The sequence below is a fragment of the Pelodiscus sinensis genome, chromosome 5 (genome assembly GCF_052426305.1).
Source record: "Pelodiscus sinensis isolate ZL-2025 chromosome 5, ASM5242630v1, whole genome shotgun sequence".
Taxonomy (NCBI): domain Eukaryota; kingdom Metazoa; phylum Chordata; order Testudines; family Trionychidae; genus Pelodiscus; species Pelodiscus sinensis.
In genome coordinates, this window is record NC_143056.1 from 17137666 (window position 1) to 17158756 (window position 21091).

At 42.4% G+C, this 21091-nt stretch overlaps 1 long non-coding RNA gene across 1 annotated transcript in view; it reads left to right on the plus strand.

The window, feature by feature from the left end:
* LOC142829067 (uncharacterized) overlaps positions 1-21091 on the plus strand; it is a 160841-nt gene that overhangs the window by 14482 nt on the left and 125268 nt on the right. The window contains exon 2 of the long non-coding RNA XR_012903276.2: positions 1029-1151. This is a non-coding gene — a long non-coding RNA (uncharacterized LOC142829067). The remainder of the gene's footprint in view (positions 1-1028; positions 1152-21091) is intronic.

Sequence of the window (21091 nt, forward strand, 5' to 3'; positions counted from 1 at the left end):
TTTTAGATCTTAAACACTTTTTATATTATTCAGATCTCTTTAAGGGTGTGCAATACTTAGAATCCGGTCATTTATATTAGCTTGGCACCTACCAGCTTCAACTATGGTTGTAGCCTCATTGTGCTTAAGCCTGTATAAAGGTATATGAAGATGCAAGTTGGTCCCGGTCCCGAAGAGCTGGCAATCTCAAGGGAACTAGACAAAGTGCAGGAGGAGAAGCCGAGCCAGAGAGAGAATGAAGAAATGTGCTCAAGATCACACAGACCAGTACCTGATACTGATTCTAGTTCATACTGTGAGACGTAGGAGCCCTCTATGCCACCTTGCAGAGGTCCTCCCATACAGTAAATACATCTGGCTTGACACACACATTGCCCCAACACATTGTTATAATCACATAAACCCCCACAGGATTTATGTAAGTTCTCCTATATAAACTGGAGATGCACCAATCCTGGAAACCATTGTGTGATGTATGTATGGGCTGTGCATAGTGAGTTGTTATGTGTGTGCTGGAAATACGTTCTTCAGATATGTTTGGGAGACACCTGCCCTAGACAAATTACCTGTCAGACTGGCTTGGTTACTGGCAGAGATCAATGTAAGTAAATGTACATATGAGGTAAACAAAGCAAACAAGCTAAATGAGCAGGGCCGGGGGCAAGACCATTCAGCAATTACACCAGGGGACAAAATCCACATTCCGGGAAGCCTTCCTGGCTCTTGAGGCAGAAACCATGGATGTTGAATAATACAAGGAGAGCAAAAAAGGCATTATGGGACATAAGGGGACAGCATCCTTTGAGCCCATGAAAGCTGGATCCTCTTGGCCTAAAAGGCAAGAGCTGACCAAACCTTGATGTAAGTGAGAAATTGCTTAGATTGAGATTGCAACTTCTTAACCTTACATTTTAGACACTTTAAAATGTTTTGTTTTTTATTTGTAACATACCTGTGTCATTGATTCTCTCTTAGCGTTACTTAAATCTTTGCTCTTTATCAACAAATTCATTCTTGTTTATCCTCAGGTAGCCTAGCAGGCTGGTGTGTACGCTGTCTTTTTGAAGCCAGTGAGCTTTACTTCAGTGAGAAGGACTGGACGCTGCTGAGAGCCATCACTGGAGAACTGGGATTCGCTGATTACCTGCAAGGTAAGATTTGGCCTGGCACAGTCCTGAGAGGTTTGGTGCCAAGGCAGACAAGCTGGTTTGTCAGAAACAACCCATCTTAGCCACAACAAAACTCACTTGTGCTGAGGCAGAGCGGTAATGCAATGGCTCACAGTTTTGGGTGTCGGAAGCAAGATGTCACATTGTTTCCTGATAGAACCAGTTAACTGAAAAGTGTGTTAGCACAGAATATTGCCAATGAAATTACAGAATATAGGTTATTTTTGGTAAATCTGATTTTATTTTCTCACTTCTTTCAGTTAGAAATATTATTATAATTCTATGAGATTTGAGATCCTTTTTTGTTGGCATGCTGATTGATTTGAATGCTACTTCACAATAAACAGCAGAAGTTAACTTGAAGTGCAGCACAAATGTGGATAATTTACACAGCTGCTGTTTGATGGAGAAACTATCATGTTATTACAGTGTGCACTAGTGGTTTGGAGGCAAAGTCGTTGACAAAAGTCAGCTTCCCTATATATCTCTATTTAATCCTTCTGCGGGAATGTTTGCTGAGCTTTAATAGGGAATTTCTTTATTTTAGGTGTTGAACAGTTAATTAAACACTGTGAGACCAGTTTAATAAATGAGATCAATTTTAATGTGGCATGTTTAATATAGGCATCTGCCCTCTTTTGAAACTGGAGCACATGTTGAAATTAAAAACATGTTTACTCAGTGGGCTGTGTGTGTTGGTACAGCAAGCCATAGATGAAGTGATATTTTGTTCAATCTTGTATTTTGTCCTATATAGAGAAGTGATCTATTTCAATATTTGTCTTACTGATGGTACAGTGGTGACTGAAGTTGTAAAGAATATTCTTTAGTGGTTAGAGTAGAGGATTAGGGGTAGTAATTCTGGCGCATTGCAACTCTAGGATTCTATTATTAATTCAGCCAGTGATTGGTTTTCAGAAATGCTGGGCACCTGCAGCTCCTAGTGAGTTCAGGTAAAGTAACTGGTGCTGAGCACTTCTGAAAAGCAGACTCTTTACATCTCCATTTCCCCCCTCACATTTAACGAGGTTAATACTTCTCTGCTTGAAGGTGTTGTGAGGCTTAATCTGTGCATATTTGTAAAATGCTTTGAGTTTTGTAGATAGAAGGTTAAATGCAAAGTATTATTGCTCCCTAGAAACCACATTGATGGATACATTAGAAATACTATCCTTAGTCAGCTAAATTCTCAGAGCTGCCCTCTAAACATCTTTTCTATAAATGGAATAAGTCCTCAAACCATTCTCTAAGACTCCAAATTTTAGAACCCTAGGACAGGGTATTCAACTATGCTACTAAGAACAAAGACTATTGGGAATATCTTAATGCATTGAAAGTACCAGCAGGTGCCAGGAATTTAAATTAACAATCATAAACTTCTGCATCTGTGGCATTTAACGTCACTTAGACTAAAAATTATATGATTGGACAATTGACAGAAGCTGGAAAGACAAAAGGAAGGTGGCCACTTATCATTTAAGAGGAATGGCAAAGAAATCAAATGTACAATGATCAATGGTAATGACCAATGATAATGGACCAATGTCCATTATAAAGCACATAATTACTGTGTGAATTTATTATTTATCTAATGTGATGTGTGTGCAAGACTCTTCACAAGCAAATAAGATGGGGGGGAGGTCCCTACCTCAGTGAAGGCACCTGTGATGGGGTGTGCTTTCTACACTAGTCAGCAACAGCTGAATTATACCTGCAGGGCCCAAACAGATACTTAGGCTGCATATAGAGGCATTTTTGGGTGAAAGAACCTAATTAGACAGACGGTCACTTAAGAGGGACAAGTGGGGCTTCTTCAAAGGACAGAAAATGGGGGGAAAATAGAGACCTTGAAATTTTGGCCCTACAGGGACTGTTCACATAGGCAGAGAGAAATCCAGAACTGAGCAAACTGGAAGGAAGACCCGTAGGCTGCGACTGGTGTGATGACCTACAAATCTGAGGTAAGAGACAGGAAGAGCTAGGGGCCTGTAAAGAGCTCATAAGAATGGCGGAAAAGCCAAGAAGGAAAGCAAAGAATAATGCAGTGAAACGGGGGAAGGAAAATAATTAATGCAGAGATAAGTTTCCTAAAGAGGGAAGTGAAGCAACTGGCAACCTGAGGAGTAGGGAGGGCTAGGAGATATGGAAGTGACTCAAGGTGCATTGCATGGACTTTCTCTACTGTGTAGAGGGTCCCTGAGCTGGGATCCAGAGTAGAGGGATGCTTGAGTTCCCTTGTCAACCACTGCTGGAGTGGCACTGTGGGACGGGACATTGCTGGAGAGCAGGAACTTGAATATCCTCAGAAGTAGAAACCGCAATCGTGATCTAGCTGAAGGGTGAGTCACAAGGATGACGAGCTGTCATGAAGAGACAGCTGCAGCTCCTGAGAGTGAGGAGCTGAAGAGGAGAAACTGATGGGGTGTAATGGTTAGAAGGGGTGTTGGCCTGATCAAGATAGCACCACCTCTGCCTCCTGGCAGTTCTGGGGGGTGTCCAGGGGCGAGTAGAGCAACCCTATCACCATACCAGATTTGCTGGTCACCAGGGGCTGATGGGCCTCAAGCCCACCAGTAGTATCGCCACTGCTACAAGTTGGGGTGTGATTTGCTACCACTAGGGGAACCCTAACAGGACTGTAGCTGGCTGCAGGCAGCAAAGGGAGGAGAGAGAGAACTGAAAATACACGTTTTTGTGGCACTATTTGAATCACGTGCTCCTCTTGCCTTCGCTCCTACTTTTTCAAACCCACCAACCAGTATGGGGGGAACAGGGCGCTTAGCCTAGTAGTGGTGGTTCTGTTAGGAGTCGGCAGAGGTCAGAACTTGGACTGGTTTGCTGAGCATGGTGGGGTGTGTGTGTGTGTAGAAGTGTTATGAGCCTGGGAATGCAGGTCGGGGGAGACTTCAGAGCTGGCAGAGTGGATTGGAGCTGTGGAGGACGAATGAGTGGTGTTCCCAGCTGGATGAATAGTGTGGAGGGAGGGAGTTTGGAGGAGGTATGGTTAAGATGGAAGGAAATGCTAGGGATGGAGGCATTTCTGTTTGAGGAGAAATGGAATCAACTGAAGAGTAAAGATGTTGGTGGATTAGTGGTGTGCAGTGCACAATGGCTGAGGTAGATAAATAGCCTCTAACGTGAGGGAGGGGGACAGTGCATCAGAAGTGAAAGAGGGATTAAAACTATGTTCCCCCTTCACACTCTTGTACTTAGCTCTCCCAGGTTTTTTTAGTCTGGAAGGGGTTTCAGAGGGAAGATGGTTCAGCTTCTTCACCAGCATCCTTTATACCCCAACAAAACACTCTCCTGTAATGCTCCTCCCTCCACTACCATGTCCTACCTGTTTGTTTTTAAAATATAAACATCTTGGAGGATGAGTAATATCGCTATCTGCAGAGTGGTCAGTTATCTTGGCCACAATGAAGACTGCCCTGAGCTTAATTACTGGACTGAACAGCTTAGTGAAGAAGAATCAGGAGGAAAGGTTTCAAGATTCTTTATTTTTTTTCAAACAATTCTGGGTGAATTATTTCAGCTGCTTACACAGTAGAGGCATTTTAACGTCTGTGCCTTATAAAGTCACTTGCAATAGGTTTTATTATCACTGATTGAAAAGCGATGGCACATGCATAATGCTGACTTTCTGGCTTCATGCTAATGTCGCTTAACTACAAGACACAAAACAAATAACACTCCAGTCAATATCGTTCTGGTGTGTGCCAATGGACTTGTCTGGCCTTGTGTGTTCTTATTTCAATTAAGCTCTGAAAACCCTAAGACAGTATTTCAAGATTCATGCCTTTGGTATTTACTCTTGGCTCCCATGTGAATATTCTTCTCCCATTGCATGTTTTTGGGGAAAGGGGAGGCGCGCACACTTCTGGGCACTGGGTGTGACAGGATCTTCCCTTCAGTGTCCCACAGAGCTGATTCTGCAACAGTTACTCACTGATAGTGCGTATGTGAGTGGTCCCCCTAAATGCCTAGGAACTACTCATGCGAGTAAGGGATGACTAATCACTGATTCTGAATCAGGCCTGTAGGGCACAGATTTAACTCATTTGAATGGACTCCAAGCAACACGGTCACTTATTGTTCACATTGCAACCCTGTCCTTTATGAAATCTGCCTGTGTGGAGGCCTCCGTTAGGAATACAGGTGTCTGGAAAGTAATGGCCACTGCATCTTTTATGTTCATCACAGCTCTCCTGACCCCTGCACTCGGTTTGAGGTCAAAACTAAACTCTGGTAACTGGACATAAAATTGGGATTTGTGTAAACAAGATGTAGCAGTATTGAAATCAGTGGAGCTGCTGCCAGTTACCCAGGCTGGGACTCTTGACTTTCGGGGAAAGCACAATTAGCACTATATACTGGATTCCTGAAATAGCATTTTCAATGCAAATCTTATTTAACCTAGACCAATAAGAACTAGCTTTAGAGCTCACTGAGTGGTAAAAAGAAGGGACAAGTTGGAATAAAATGAGCAATGAAAAGAAACTGAAACAAAGGAAGGAAGGCTTGGTCTAGTCCATGCAATTAAGCACGTTTTGTTGGTCATGTTTTGACTACTGTAGTTTATAAATATGGCATCACTTCTGCCAATTATGCCTTCAGATGTGCCTGAATAACTCACATTTGGATAAGATTCTTGGTGGGTGTAGATGAGTGCAGTTTCATTCACTGCACCCACTTACAAGAGATTGCCCACTGACTAATGAAGCTTGCATGGGTGTACACGAAAGCAGAGTTGAGTTCAACAACTTGGATGAAATCCTGACTCCACTTAGGTCAATAGCAAATTGCAGCAACAATTTCATCCCAGATGTATGCCTGATTTATCTCTGAGATAAATCAGGCAGTTCCTGTGTGTATATATAATCAACATTACAAAATAGTGATTTTGGAGGAGGTGAGTTGTTCCTGGCAGACTATGGGCTAAATTACATAGGGGTTTGTAACAAGGAAGCATGTGTCTTCAGGGCCTAAAGATCCTGCATCAGTCAGCCCTGCCCAACTACATCTGTTGGGTGTGGGACTTGAAAGGAACTTGAGTGGTACCACTCCAGGCTGGAAGAGCTAAGATTGCCCGGCATGACAAAAGCCTGAGAGAGGTACTGAGAGGAGACCATAGAAGTTTAATCTTCTAAGTAGGGCTGAGAGCATCAGGAAGGAAAGAAACTTTGGAAGCTCTAGCATGAGTGTTTCAAAAAAGTGAGACTGGCTCCTTCAGGTAGAAAGAAGCTGACCCCAGCTCGGGGGGGCGGGGGACGGAGGGGCAGGAGGGAAGGAACTGAGGACTCAAGATGAGATACCCAACTGGGACTGCAGCATGCACAGCCAACGTGGGTAGGGACTAAATAAATTGGACCTCCAAAGGACAATGTCTTAATTAAAAGCTCAACATCACAGTCCAACAGTAAAGAGCCGTGAGCAGAAGGGCAAACTGAGGCAGAACATGGCAGCTTTTAAGCCAGCATGTGCTTTCATTTGTATCAGAGTAAAATGAACCAACTTCAGAGATGTTACTCCAGTGTTACAACTGAGAATAGAATCTCTCCCATTCTGTGCTGCATCTTCACTTCACAGAACAAAGATTTTTGTGTGTGTTTATTTTACTACTTTTGAACAAAGATTTTTAGCTTCACAAATATATAAATCTAGTAGCTTGAATAGGTTTTGAATATGCAGGATTACATAAGCTTATGAACACAATCACAACTATGAACATTTTATTGCGCCTTCCTTTTTATTCCTTAGTTCTTAAACTGCAGCATGTCACTTATTACTCAATATGCACCATTGCAGGGGAAATGCACGCACACACATTTACTGAGCACATTCGTATATGATGGACAAACCTCTTATCACTGTGCCTGTGAAAATTAGTAGTAGCTTTTTGCAGCTGAACATAATGGAGTTGCTCCAGATTTCAAATCAGAATTGAGCCCAGTATGTCTCTAAATAGCTGTTGCAGAAAAATGTTAAAATAAAGTTTAAACTCTTATTTTTAAAGTGTGACGACAGCATAGCCTGTCTGAGGGGTCTGGGATATCATTTGATTTATTTTTAATGTTTTAGTGAATGATTTAAATTGTTTCACATGCTGTGTTGTTTGTTTAGCTTTTCAATTGTTCTCTCTAGGAAAATGACTTCCATCTTTCTCTTAGTTGTTTGAAAAGTTGTGATCTATTTTTTTCCCCATTGTGCTTCCTCCCTTCACTAACAATGATGGAATTTGTAACATTCTTGCAGACAGAAAACAGATACAAGTTTTGTCTCATTTGTTCTTGTGTGTTCTTTTGTTTTAAAAAAAAAAAGCAGATTGTGTGGTCTGTTGCTGAGTGTTCCAACATTTCCATGTCAGCAGTTGATGTAATCATGAGGAAATGTGCATGGGGGCAATTTAAATACAGAATAATGACTGTATGTCACGTGTTTTGTTCATTTGGTTTTTTTTTTTTTTTTTTTTTTTTTTTTTTTTTGAGCAATGGCTGCATAAAATACTATCCAGAGAAGGAGAATCAACCGTATGAAACAATGTTCTTGACACTTTGACATAAGGCATTATGGTCTCAATCCTTTATCTGCTCCATGAATAATACCAGCTCTTAGTGCTTTTCCCCAGATCTTAAAACATTCTGTAAAGTAAGTACCATTATTCCCATTGTATAGATGGGAAAACAGAGTCACTGATGAAACTGCAGAAACAAGACTAGAACCCAGATGTTCTGCATCAGTCTCTTGCTGTATATGCTAGTCACTCTCAGGTTGCTCATATGGGGATGGGGCGGAGGGGTTGCAAAGAGGGGCACCTGCCCTGGGGACCAGTGCTTCAAAGGGGCCCTGGATTCCCAGCCACTGCTACTGTGGCAGTGGTGTCAGCCAGAGTCTCAGGACCTTTAAAATCATTGCCTTAGACAGTGTGGTCCAAGTGGTGCTGAGGGTGGCATGGTTCCCAGTGGCACTGAGGCCTGGCTGTCATAGCCCTGCCCCTTCTGCCTGAGGCCCGGCCCCTTCCAGGTGCGCAGATCCAGCCCCCTCCTTCATGGTACTCAGGATCCCAGCGAGTCTGATGGCTTCCCTAGGTACACTACTCTTTCACTTAATTCATGTGCATTGAACCTACATTCTAGGATCTGATCCTGCAGCCAATCTCAAAGGGGGGAGGGGTTCTCAAATACCTTTTAAAAAAAAAACTTTAGAAGATGTAAAATAGATCATCTGTTCCTGGAAAATGGGAATCCCACTTCTGGGTAGAAAATGACATAGAAAGTCCTACATTTATTTCCCATGGCTCGTGTACTCTACTACCGGGGCAGAGGGGGGTGGGTAACAGCTTTGTGTGTGATTGGGGTTGGGGGCTGAGTTTGGCCCAGTCTGTTCTATTTAGATCTGGGTAAATCATGATCTGACAATAGGTAATTTCTTAGTGCAGGATTTTTTTTTTAAATAAGAAAATTCTCTAGGAACCAGCCCATTTTTATACATGCCAACCCTCTGTTGTAGCTGGAGGCATTCCAGACTCATTGTAAGAAGTTCCCGATTGTGTTTTAAAATGGGTTCAAAGGGGAGTTAGTTTTCTTTAACTGCACGTCCTAGTTACAAACAACATTACCGGATGATGTTTGCTACTTACAGTAGTTTGCAAAACACGGTGGCAGCTATTTATAGCCTCTCCCTGCACGCATGGAGATTGAATTTCAGGCAAGAACTGAGTGTCTCCAGCAGCAGTTAACCCCCCCTTGTGGAGGTGTTGTGTTTCACTGTCAGGGGAGAACATTAAAGAGTTAAATCGGTCAGTGAGCCCTCTGAAGGGGGGTTGCTTACCACTGTGACTGGAGAGAGGAAAGACATCCTTGCTCTCTTATAACAAGGAGGCAGGAAGACTAATGAGAAATCATGCTCATATTGGCTATTAATGGACCAGATTCTCAGCTGGTCCATATTGGCGCAGCTCCACTGAAGTCAAACTGTGCCAGTTTACCGCAGCTAAGGGGAGTATTTAGTTTAAATGTCACCATTTAACCAATAAACATCCAAATAAGTCACTGTGCTCCTTTGTAGGCAATAAGCCTCATCTTTAAATAGACCAAAAACCCATCCGTGGGCCTAGGTGGCAAGAGAGGAGGGATATGTTTCAGTTAGGAGACACTTATATGGATGTGTGTAAATGTAATGAGCTTTGCACAGATTGAAGGGGGACATCATATATCCCGATTGCATCACTAGGGCTATTGGCAACTATACCAGGTAGGACCACCAATTTGTCATCTCCAGCTCAGGTGTTGCCTCTTGCCTGCAGAGAAGTATGCTGCACTGCTGTAACCCATCTCTGTTCTCAAGGCCACCAGGTAAAGCAGAGCTGCCTTGATCTAGCTCAGCAGCTGGTTACGCTTAAGATTAATGTAGAAAAGTGCAAAAGGGGTAGGATCATTCAGGAACCCCCATGGTTCATCCAAAGGACCCAAAGTCTGATTCAGTCCTTTGAACTGACCACGTGAAATTCACGGCTCCCCTCTCTGAATCTTCCAAAGTGGCTTGGTGAATGTGACTAGTTTTGCTGGTTTTACCTAGCTAGGGTGAAGGGCCAGGTGGTGCCTTTCAGACTTATGCATGGAGGGGACCCTCTGTGTGTAGATTTACCACTGCCTCACTCCATGGGCCTAGCCATCTGTCAGTAGAGAGGGGATGGAGAGCGACTAAGGGTATGAAGGATGAGTTTCATCTCCTTTTTGCTGCACAGCAACAAGACGAGAGCCTCTGGCTTGAACAACTTACCCATGCAGCATCCTCTGTGCTGGAGAATTCCCTTAAAAGGAGACACTGCAGTAACTGGGCAACAGCTGGCTGCACAGCTTCAGTGGAGAGCAACACCTCTTGTGAGATTGCCGCTAGCTGAGGCCCAAATCTTGAGCTTGCAATGGTTCAGTGCTGTTGCTTCCAAGTCTGCTTGGCTGTTTGTTCTATCCTTTCATAGCCAACTGTGAACCAGGGTGGCCTGTAGTGATTTATGGAGGTAGGGTGTCTGTGGGAGTGCCTGCCAGTGGTGGTTGTGATGACAGACCTTCAGGTAGTGTGTTGGAGATGGAGATGTTCAGACTCCCACTGAGCACCAGTGGGAAGTAGGCACCTAATGGCCATTTGTGCACGTGAAAATCTTCCCCTGATGCCTCTGAGTACTGAGATCCACTAGTATGATACAGTGCAATATGGTGGCTGTGAATCTCACTAGTTCTCTCAAGTCCGTTCTTGTGAACAGGAGGTAGAGGAGGGGCTTTCTGGCATCTCCACTAGATGCGACGTCATGGCCACTCTTCCTCCTGTGCCTTCTCTAGACTCGGACAGTGCTGAGTAACTGGCAGGAATAAACTTGAATGGGCAACCATCTCATGAACCCTTATGTAACACTGGCAGGTGGAACTAAACCTGGGACCTCTGGAGCTTAGTGCATGAGCCTGTACAGCCTGAGCTAAAAGCCAGCTGGCTCTCAGCTACAGTCCTAGAGCAAACTCATTCTTTCTCTCTGAAAGTCGCCTAAGTGTCACTACACAGGACAGTGAGCCATACCCAACAGGTGTGTGTGTTATACTCATTTTAGTCACTGAGTATAAAATAGGGATGTGAATGACTAGTCGACTATCTGAAAGGAAATGCTTATTGGATATTTGACTGGCTAGTCAACCAGTCACTTCCCCTCCCCTTGCTGCCTCTATCAGAAAGAGGGGGAAATAGAAGGGGATATTTCAAAGTGGCAGCACTGGGTGGAGCTTGGGGTCAGACCCTGGGCTCCACGTGGTATTGCCGCTTTGAAACGCCATGTGCAGCCTCAGGCCAGCGAGGTTGTCCCAGGCTCCATGGGGTGCTGCTGCCTTGAAATGCTGGGGATCTGACACCGGGCTCCCCATGGCCTTTCAAAACTCCCCTTGGGCTACTGTTACACTTCTAAGGCGGAGGCGCCTATCAACTAATCAAATAGTTGATACAAAATGCACTGACTATTCGATTAGTCAGTTACTCGATATTTCACATCCCTAGTATAAAATCTCTTTTTGCATTAGATAAGAGGTATCTAAAGAACAAGTGAGTATTGGAGTGTGTAGTAGTAAATACAGTAGTGGAGTGGTAGTTGCTTCAAAGAATGAAAACATTTGTACTTGTATCTCATGCAGCTAAAGGATCAGGCATGTGAACAGTAATGGTTGGTGTGGAGGGTAAGGTAGAGGTGGTGGTGGTGGACAGTGTCAACAGGAAAGGATGGGAGCAGCTTGTCAAAAAGACCATATTCTAGAAATCTCTAAAGTCGCCATGTAGGCTTCAGATCCCGGTGTGCACATGCCATTTGGCAATCCAGACTGTGCCAGAAAGATGATGATTTATGACCACTGCTTCTGGTGCTAGCTCATGCAAAGGGGCAATGGCTACATTGCACCCTATCCTTAACCGAGGCACATCAGCAGAACTGAGCAAGTGGAAAAGGGAAGGCACATTCCAATATCCCCTGCTCCTCTATAAAGGCATTAACCCTTCTTACATTTGGAAACAATTTTGCCTTCCCGATGAAGAGCGTGAGTGCTGAGTTTGTCTTAGAATGGATGATGCCTTTATTCGCCTTTATAAAAGTGATGGTGCGGGGGAGGAGGGTGGCACTTGAGGCTGCTGGAGTAACCACGCCTAATGGCCTACTTATTTCTGCTCTCCTCTTCTAGTTCATTTCATTAGCATTGTGTCTATCCGTCATCCCTGTTTGCAATGTTCTATACCCCACAACATGCCAACTGGAGATGTGCCCATGTCACAGTTTTTGGAATAGGAAGGGGATCCACATCTGAACGGGATTAACTGGCTCTGGTGTCTGTACTAAGCCACGTTTTAAAAGAAATAATGTGCAGCAGGAAAAAGGAACTAAACCGCTGTACTCTGAAAAGTCTACTCTCGTTTAGGACTGGGCAAGAGCATGTGGACTGACCATTATTTCAAGACAAATACTGCAAAATGCCAACATATTGAATACTGTTGATGGCTTCTAGAAGGGCTGAACCTTTCTCTCCGCCCCCCCCCCCCCAGCATATTTATTTTTAATGCAGGCCACATTAAAAGCTCAGCACAACAGACGTTAAACAATAAGTGATGAAATTAAGTTCCATGTCTGTTGAGAGGCTGATAACATTCATGGCTGCCCTGTTACTCCCTTTGGTGTGTGCATTTTAAAATAATCGTGTTTGAAACAGATGCCATGCAAGAGCATGACAATAATGTAGCCATTGAGTGAAACTGAGCTCTTTTGTGTTCTTAAAAAAAAAGCCTATGTGATATGGATATATTGCTGTTTGTGGAAGAAACGGACAGAATAATTCCAGGCCCAAAATCCCTAACTAAGTGGAATTCTCCTTGATCACAGATATTGCACTATAAACCTTGACTGGAAGAGACCATTGAACTGGGAGTGATGGGTGTGGGAAGACTTTCTAAGGTGCAAATGGCCAGTAAGTGGCCAACTGGGGCTGGGGATATTTGTGCCTCCACAGATTTCTCCCTCGGTGAAATTACACTCTCCATTTCCCTTGCCAAAGTGTAGTCATTTGCTCTAGGAAAGCATATGCAAATATTACCATTCCCTTAGCAATATTTTCAGAAGCCCAGGTGCAGATGTTTGGCATCAAGCACAACACCTGAAGCAGTTTCTAGCACATAAATCTTGTCCCTAGTTGATCAATCTGCATTAGAATGTACCAAAGAACCTTTGCATATGCTAATGAGCTGCTCCTCCTCTTCCATCTTCATTAAGGGCTTCTCCCTTTTCTCAGATGATATTTTATTTTTAAAATGAATTTAATGCTAGGGAAGATGGTTGGTTGATGCACTGGAAACCAAAACCCTGCATACTGTCCTTTGCCCAGAGTCATTCCAGTACTGCCTCTGCCCATCACAGGTTCTGTCACCGCTACAGTCCCTAACTGAACGAGTAAGTAGGTAGTGGCAGTACTACCCCATTTTTGGCGGATACTGAGCTTTGTGTGGAGGAGAGGGGGAACAATTCTGCTCTGACCTTGATCACTCTGGCATGAGGTGATAGACGCCCATATTTTCCTAGAATGCACTGATCTGGCCACGTTTAGGTGGTATGTTAAGTGCAAACCATGGTGCTGATAGCAGAAACATTGTTGCCTGGTCACATACTGAGCCATGTAGCATGTAAATGATTGAGATGAATGTGCTTCCAACCCATTGGTTACAAAACGAGGCTTACGAGTTGCAAGGATGGAACCCATAGAAATTAGTTCAGTGTCTAGGACCTATTGGCATTAGGGTGACCAGAGAATAAATGTGGAAAAAAATCAGGATGGGGTAACACATATTGGGACATTTGTTCACCAGTTGGAATCCTTAGTTTCTCCTTTAATAGCATTAACCTATTTTTTCCATCTTCTATCACAGGTTATGTATTCTAGACCTCGAATCATTTTTTGGTTCTTCTCTGGACTTTCTCCAATTTGTTCGCATATTTCCTGAAACATGGAGCCCAGAACTGGACGATACTCTCATTGAGAACAAAACAGCAGGGATTACAGCAGAATGATTTCTCATGTCTTGCTTACAACACTCCTGCTAGTATCCCAAAATGTGCTGTGTGTTTGGTTGGTTAGTTGGTGTGTATTTTGTAAGTGTCCCCCTCATTTCTCACAATGACTCCCAGATCTCTTTCTGCAGTGCTCCTTCCTAAGCATTCACTTACCACTTTGTAAGTGTGCAACTGATTTTTTTTCCTTCCCAAGTAGAGTACTTGAAATTCAGTAAGGAGAATTGCAATCCTGTGTAGTTCAGACCATATCTCCAGTTTGTTCAGGTCATTTTGATTTATAGTCCTATCCTCCAAAGCACTTGCAACCCTAGCGAGGTACCATCTGCAAACTTGATAAGGGTACTCTCTCTGCCATTATCTAAATCTCTGATGTAAGTCCATAATTTCAATAAACAAACAATGATACTTCTGCATCTGGCTTTACTGGCAGGAAAAGAAGACATCAAATTTGGAATCTGATAAAGCTCTGACATCTAAATCCTGGATCTGAAATGTTGCCAGTTCCGCTCTTTTAGACAACATTTACTATTCCTCTTAGGGTTCAATTGAAATTAAGATCTCTTGTGTAAAACCTGTCTCCTAGACACTGTAAAACCACCATATTTAATCATGAATACTTGGGAACATCTTTGGGTTTCTAAATGCTAACAGTAGCTCTTAAAAACCAATTCAATCACTCACCACTTTCTCCTGCCTGCCATGGAGTCACACACTGTATATACTTCTAAACTGTTTTACTGTATTCCAAATGCCTTTGGCTTCTTGTCGAAGCTGAAGGTAAAGTAAACGCCGATCAATTGTGGATATTTATACATCTGTTTTATTTTGTTACCAATTAGGATGTACAACCTTCGGAGCAAGTTATTGTCCTAGGGCCCAGGTAATCTCTGTCCAATTCCTTGTTCTGCCATAATGTTCCTGTGCGACTTTGGGCAGGTCATTCCCAGTGCCTCAGTTTCCCATCTGTGCAATGAGGGATATTCTTTTCTTCATTCCTTTTGTCTTGCTTATATAAGGTTGTAAGCTTTTGGAGGCAGGAAATGCCCCTCTGCCTCTCCACTGCCTAGCTCAATAGGACCCCAATCTTGGTTGAACTTCTAGGTGACATTGCAATAGCATTTGTTTATCAATATGAGTTCTGATCACTAAGTCAGCTCAACAAAGAATCTTTACCCCACCCTCCTTTGGTACCTAATAAAAATATGATGTGCACCTGTTCTGCTCATCTAAATATTTCCAGATACCTGATGCATATTTTTATGTACTGCAAAAAGCATTCCAGTGGCACGTAAATGGTAGAGGAGTTACAGTGAAAATTTGTCATCATTATCCTTGTGAATTTTACAGGTAAAGCTTAGGCGAATGTTGAAAACACAGTTGGCAATAAGGGAAAAAACATTTCAACCAAAAGTGGACTCCGCTCAGTGGCTAAAATAGGCACTCTTCTGCTAAAGAGAGTGTGAAAGCTTTCGACTTGGTTCAGTGCACTCAGCTGCAGTACGGTGGAGTGAAATGTCTGGTCCCTTATTTAGAAACTTAGAAATGTACACCATGCCTTCACACTCATTGGCAGCAGTGCAAGTGACCCATTACAGGCCAACATGCCTGTCCTATAATAGCTCTGTATGAGAGCCCTATCATGTTGCTATCATATTATGTTAGTGATCTATTGTTTTTCGGGTTTTTTTTCTCTACTAACCTATTGGTGGTTGTCATTTAAAATTACTTCATGCAGAAGAATGTTGCAAGTGGACATCTACAATAGCGTGGGTGGGTGGTGTACCAGTCTGAGGGTTAAGTTCCTGGTCCTGAAAGGTACCCTGAACAATTCTTCAGAGGTGCTAACTGCTATCAACATTCATTGACTTCAGTGGGTCCTGAGGGAACTTAATATGCCATAGGAGGCATTCAGCAACTAGCAAGTTCAGTCCTTCATAGAAATAATATCACACCCCTCCAAACTAGTGCAGAGATCATTTATGTGTTGCTCAAGGAATGGACTATGAAAGTCTACTCTGTAGGGAGGTTTTACCTGATTTTAAATTGTACCAGAAGTAATTTTATGAAATGAGTAAAATGTGGATTGGAACACAGACTTTATGCATAGGAGATTACCTAATTTTGCCTCATGTACCATATGTGCATGCAACATTATAGAGAAAACTATCAGTTAAAACACATTACAATGCTTCTGAGAACCCTTGTGATTTAAACTGCTCACTTATCTAGATGTAGCCCCTGCAGCCTTCCCCAGAAGGGCCAAATCTGTCTTTTGAAGGACTGGCTCACATAAGTGTGGAATTTCATGACTATCGGTATGGCAAAAGTGACATGTGACTTATTTGGTATGTAGTCTGAAGCGCTATTCCATCCATCCAATTCCACCCTATGGTATCTTTACTGGAAGATTAGGCTGTTTGTTAGTTTCTTGCCTCTGTTTTATTTCAGTCGTATCGTGTTTGGTTTTTATGCATTTATTTGTATTACAGTAGCATTTCATGGTCCCAATAGTGTAAGATGCTATACAAACACAGAGTCAAAGGAAAGTTTTGTTTTGGAAAGCTTAGTAGCCAACTGAGATGCAACGCAGTAACAAACAAGGGTGGAAGGAAGGACGAGGGATGTAGTGACAAGAACAAACATCCTGATATGCTAGGTGGGGTGCAACCAAACACTTGCAAGTTGGGTAGGCGTTTTTAATTAAAACCATGATAGAATTTAGGTAAACAAGTGTCTGAAGCCCCTTCTAGTCCTCTAGATAGTGGTCAGCAGTCTCCGATAGGCATCCTGGGGAGAACATAATATTGGCTTTATGGAGTGTTCCATTCCAAAGGGATAACAGAATAATGAGTAATGCTGCTTGTGGAAGACACACTCAACTGGTCAATGGAGAATGGCATAGTTGATAGTGCAACACAATAAAACACAGATGGATCAGAAGAGAGAGAATAACTTGTGATGGGGCCTTAATAGTAAGAACAAGAAGTATGCCACTGATGCTGTGGAGAAGGAGGGACTCAAAAGCAGCTGAGACTGTCAAAATAACAGGCCAGGACAATGATCTTAGCAGCAGATTTTTTGATGGGAATGAGGTAGATGTTAGGAAATCTAGGAAAGAGGAGGCTACAGTATTACAGGTAGGATGTAATGAGGGCCTGGGTGAGTGGTTTTTTTAACACCATGGGCTAGATCTTGGCCGATGGTGCCAAGAAAAAAATGGCAAGTTTGGGACAAATTTTAGAGAGAAATCAGGCAGAGAACTCCAGGTCATAGACTTAAGTGCCAGTGAAGACAGTAGTTTTGTGAGGCTATGCCTAGACTGCAGGCTTCTTTCAGAAGATTTCCAGAAGAGATCTTCCGAAAGAGAGTGTCTACACAGCAAAAGTGCATCAAAGCGATCTGCTTTTTCAAAAGATAGCATCCATTCAGTGTGGACGCTATATCTCGCATTTAAGCTGTGATTACTACCGACGGAATGGCAACCAGGGCACCTGTGCTTTTTCCTCTTTCATCTTCTTTCGAAAACTCCCTCTTCCCTGGCCACACACGCCTTTTTCTGAAAGAGCTCTTTCGGAAAAGGCTTCTTCCTTGTAAAAAGAGGTTTACCAATGTCGTAAAAACCCCTCTGTTCTTTCTTTTTTTTTCTTTTTTTTTTTTTCATAAGAACACGATTGCGGTGTGGACATAAGTGAATTTTTTTTTTTGAAAAATGCCTGTTTTTTCCGAAAAAAACCCCCCAACCCTCTGCAGTGTAGACATACCCTGAATGGTGACGGAAAGCAGGTAATGGAGTGGTCGGGAAGAGAAGACACAAGATGAGCTATGGCAATGTCAAGTTTATGCTCTTGAGGGAGAATGTGGGGAGATACAAGAATGGCTGATGTGTGGAAAGCTTCTGTGACCCTCACAAATTTAATTTGAAATGAAACCCAAACATATGCGATGTGAATCTGTTTGCACAATTCTCATTCATCTAGATTTTAAAAAGTTTTTATAGGAAACTCACTTTCATCCTTGCTCATTAAGAAAGAAGCCAGTGGAAAGAATATTCCATACTGTGTTTTGCGACAGAATACTTTTATGAACTAGTTGGACAAACATCTGCCAGGGATGGTCTAAGGTTACTTGGGCCCACTTCAGTACAGATGGTTGGACTTTTACTTCTCAAGGTTGCTTCCTGCTCTACATTTCTATGAGTTGCTGGTTAAACAGCCAGAGAGATAGTGTATTGACAATAAAGAAATTCAGTGCTCAAATTGGTGGACTCCATACCATGTGTGTAAAATTCAGCATATATGTGATGGACTTATATGAAATTATATTAAACACCATGGATAATCTATTTAAGCACATGAAATTATATGTTTAACTGGTTTAACCATACAAAGTGGAAACATGCATGTGATATATCTAAGGAATGTGTTGTCTAAGGATTAAAATGTCACCAGAAGTGATGTGGAAAAAGAATGTCTGATAACACTGACACAAGCAAAGCTGTGACTACTTAATGGCTTATCTTTGCTTAAGTGTCCTCTTACACACGCACACACCAATTCACAAATGTGAATATATAGAACTGAGATATGAACTGGTCTGAGTTCTTTTCAGCTTTTGGCCATTGCAGATAATGGACCAGGTTCTGTTCTCACTACACCCACTTATGTGCATAGATCTCCATGGGTGTGTAAAGACAAATCTTGCCTTATTATGATTAAATGTTGCCAACGCACCCAGTATTTTTTTCGTATGGCTAAACATCCTGCACATCTATTTTCATTTTTAACCTTGGTCAGAATATGGAATTCAGCTCCTGTCCTCTGCAACACATTTCTGATGTCCATCAATGCATGGTTAGGCAACAGTAAATGAAAGTTTAATAAGAAAACACGTGGTCTACCTGTATATAGCTCAGGGATGTCGGGCAAAATTTTTCTATCAGTCATGTGCATACAAATCTGTATCGTATGTGTCTTGCATATTCTGTTCTCATTGTGCTTGAAGAAGGCCCATTGATGTCAATGGGATTTGTGTTCACGATAGAATGAGTTCAGACTATGTAGTAGGTATCTGCAGTGTAAACCGGGTTGCCAACTCTCCCGACTGGACAGAACTGACACCACAGTCTAGGCAAGTCAGACACCCTAAGAGTGGAAAATGTGAAATTTTATTTTTCTGGGGAATGTACAAAGTGAAATTTTCATATGGAACTTACCACATGTGGTATGAAAATTTCACTTTGAATAGTTCTAAAAGAAGTTCTTATAGTTTTTTCAAAACAAAGTTTGTTTTATCCAACAAAAAATGTTGGGTGGGGGAGGGAGTGTTGGAGCAAACTAAAACCTAATACCAACAAAATTAAATTTTTATTAGAATCTAACTTGTTTTGAATCAAATCAATGACTTTGTCATTTTAGTTTATGAAACTTACATATACATATTTTAAATGGAAAGTTCATATTAAAAATCCATTTTTCTTGGGGGGGGAGGGCGGTATATTTGTTGGCTGAAATAATTTGCTATCTTCCACAAAGACCTTTTTATCTGCAACATGGCTCAGAAGAGGAGTTTAGCCATAATATAACCACTTGCCAACCATCAGGAGAAATAGTGGTACATAGTCATCAGTGGGAAAAGATGAAGAAAACATTACAAAATTGAATTGGCTTCAGGGAATTATTTGCATCTAACTGCACCAAGATAATGCAGAAGCCTTAGCTGATTGTAAAACCTGTGACCTATGCTATAGAAATGTCCCCAAAAGTTCAGTCCAGAAATAAATGTCTGGTCATTAACTAGTCCCCTACCTTTTGCTTTAAAGTGTGGTTACAGTGAATATTCCAAACCTATAGGAAACAATATTCTGATAATTGCTAATATTCTCAGATTTTGTAATTAAAAGTATACTATTTGGCATATTACATTAGGAGTTTTCTGATCAAAACTAATAACTTGTGCATCTCTACTGTTTATTACTTGAAAATCTCAGACCCCTGGACAGTCACTAAGGAAACAACCCTTGAAACTCTGCTGTGAAGTATTATTCCTATTTTTCAGATGGGAAACAGAGAGAGAGAAAAGAGAAATGACTTGCCCTAGGTCATGAAGGAAGCCTGGGAGAGAGTAAGGAAGAGAATACATGTCACTTTCTTCCTGGTCCTGTACTTTAATCAGACAGAAGATGTTCCACTTCTCCTTGAAAATAAAATATTTCCTGAGTTTTACATAGAAACTCATCTCTAGCTGATATATTTATTACTCAGTAGTCGTCATTTAAAAGCTACTGTGCTGATAATTGAATAAAACTGGTTATAAAATCCTTCAAAAACATCAATATTGCGATTCACACACTTTAGGATATTCTTCAGGGAAATGAAATGCCAGGAGGTACGTTAATATGAAAAGATAAACAGGTAAGATAGTGCTTCTAGGAATTACCTGGCCCCTGACTTTCTGGCAGAGATGAGCTTCATTCTTAAAAAGAGCATGGTCAATCCATGCATGTGCAACTAGGGAAGCCAACTTTCTCATTTGTGAAGAATTGGTCACTAAGTGCCAGAACCTCCCTTGCTTTGCCTCTTCCCCCAAGGTATTACCCTTTGCTCTGTCTCTTTCCCTCAAGGCCCTACCTCTCTATCCCTCTTCCTTCCTGCACCATCACACTCCTGGGGCCGGGGATGAGCTGCCAGTAGTGCTCTGTACCAAAGCTGATCCTGGGTGCTCTACTGCTTCTCCAGTCTTCAGCAGCAGCTGCTGCTGCTCTTCCACCTTACCCCCCGGGGGCAGAAGCCCATTACTGCAGGTAACCAGATTATATGCTCGTTCACTTTTCGGTCACTTTCAGGTTGAAAACTGGATACCTGGCAACTTTGTGCAACCCATTCTCCCCAACTGCAAGGGCCATTCCAGACCCAGATCTCTTGACCCAGAGAGCACCTGGGAAACTTCCATGCTGGGGTTGTGGTGGTTGTAATTTTTTATCTGTATTGCCATAGCCCCTAAAGAGTCCACCACAATGGGTTCTGGTCCTTGACCAGGCACTGTACAGAAAGCACCTACCTTGGAGAGCATATAGTCCTCTGTGACCATGCTAAAACTGTGGGGTTATATTCGAGGTTCTGACATCTTGATTTGACCCATTAGAGCCGACAATAAGTTGTGAGCTCCAACACCAGCTTGGAAAAATCTCAAAGAGCTCAGCCGGGGAATACAGCCTGAACACCACAATTGCCATTAATCCCATTCGTGGATACACTCAGCTACATGAAGCAAGTCTTTGGATGGGGCACCTGCTCTTTGAGGTCAGATTTAACCATCCTAATAACTCCCTCCTCCACCACTA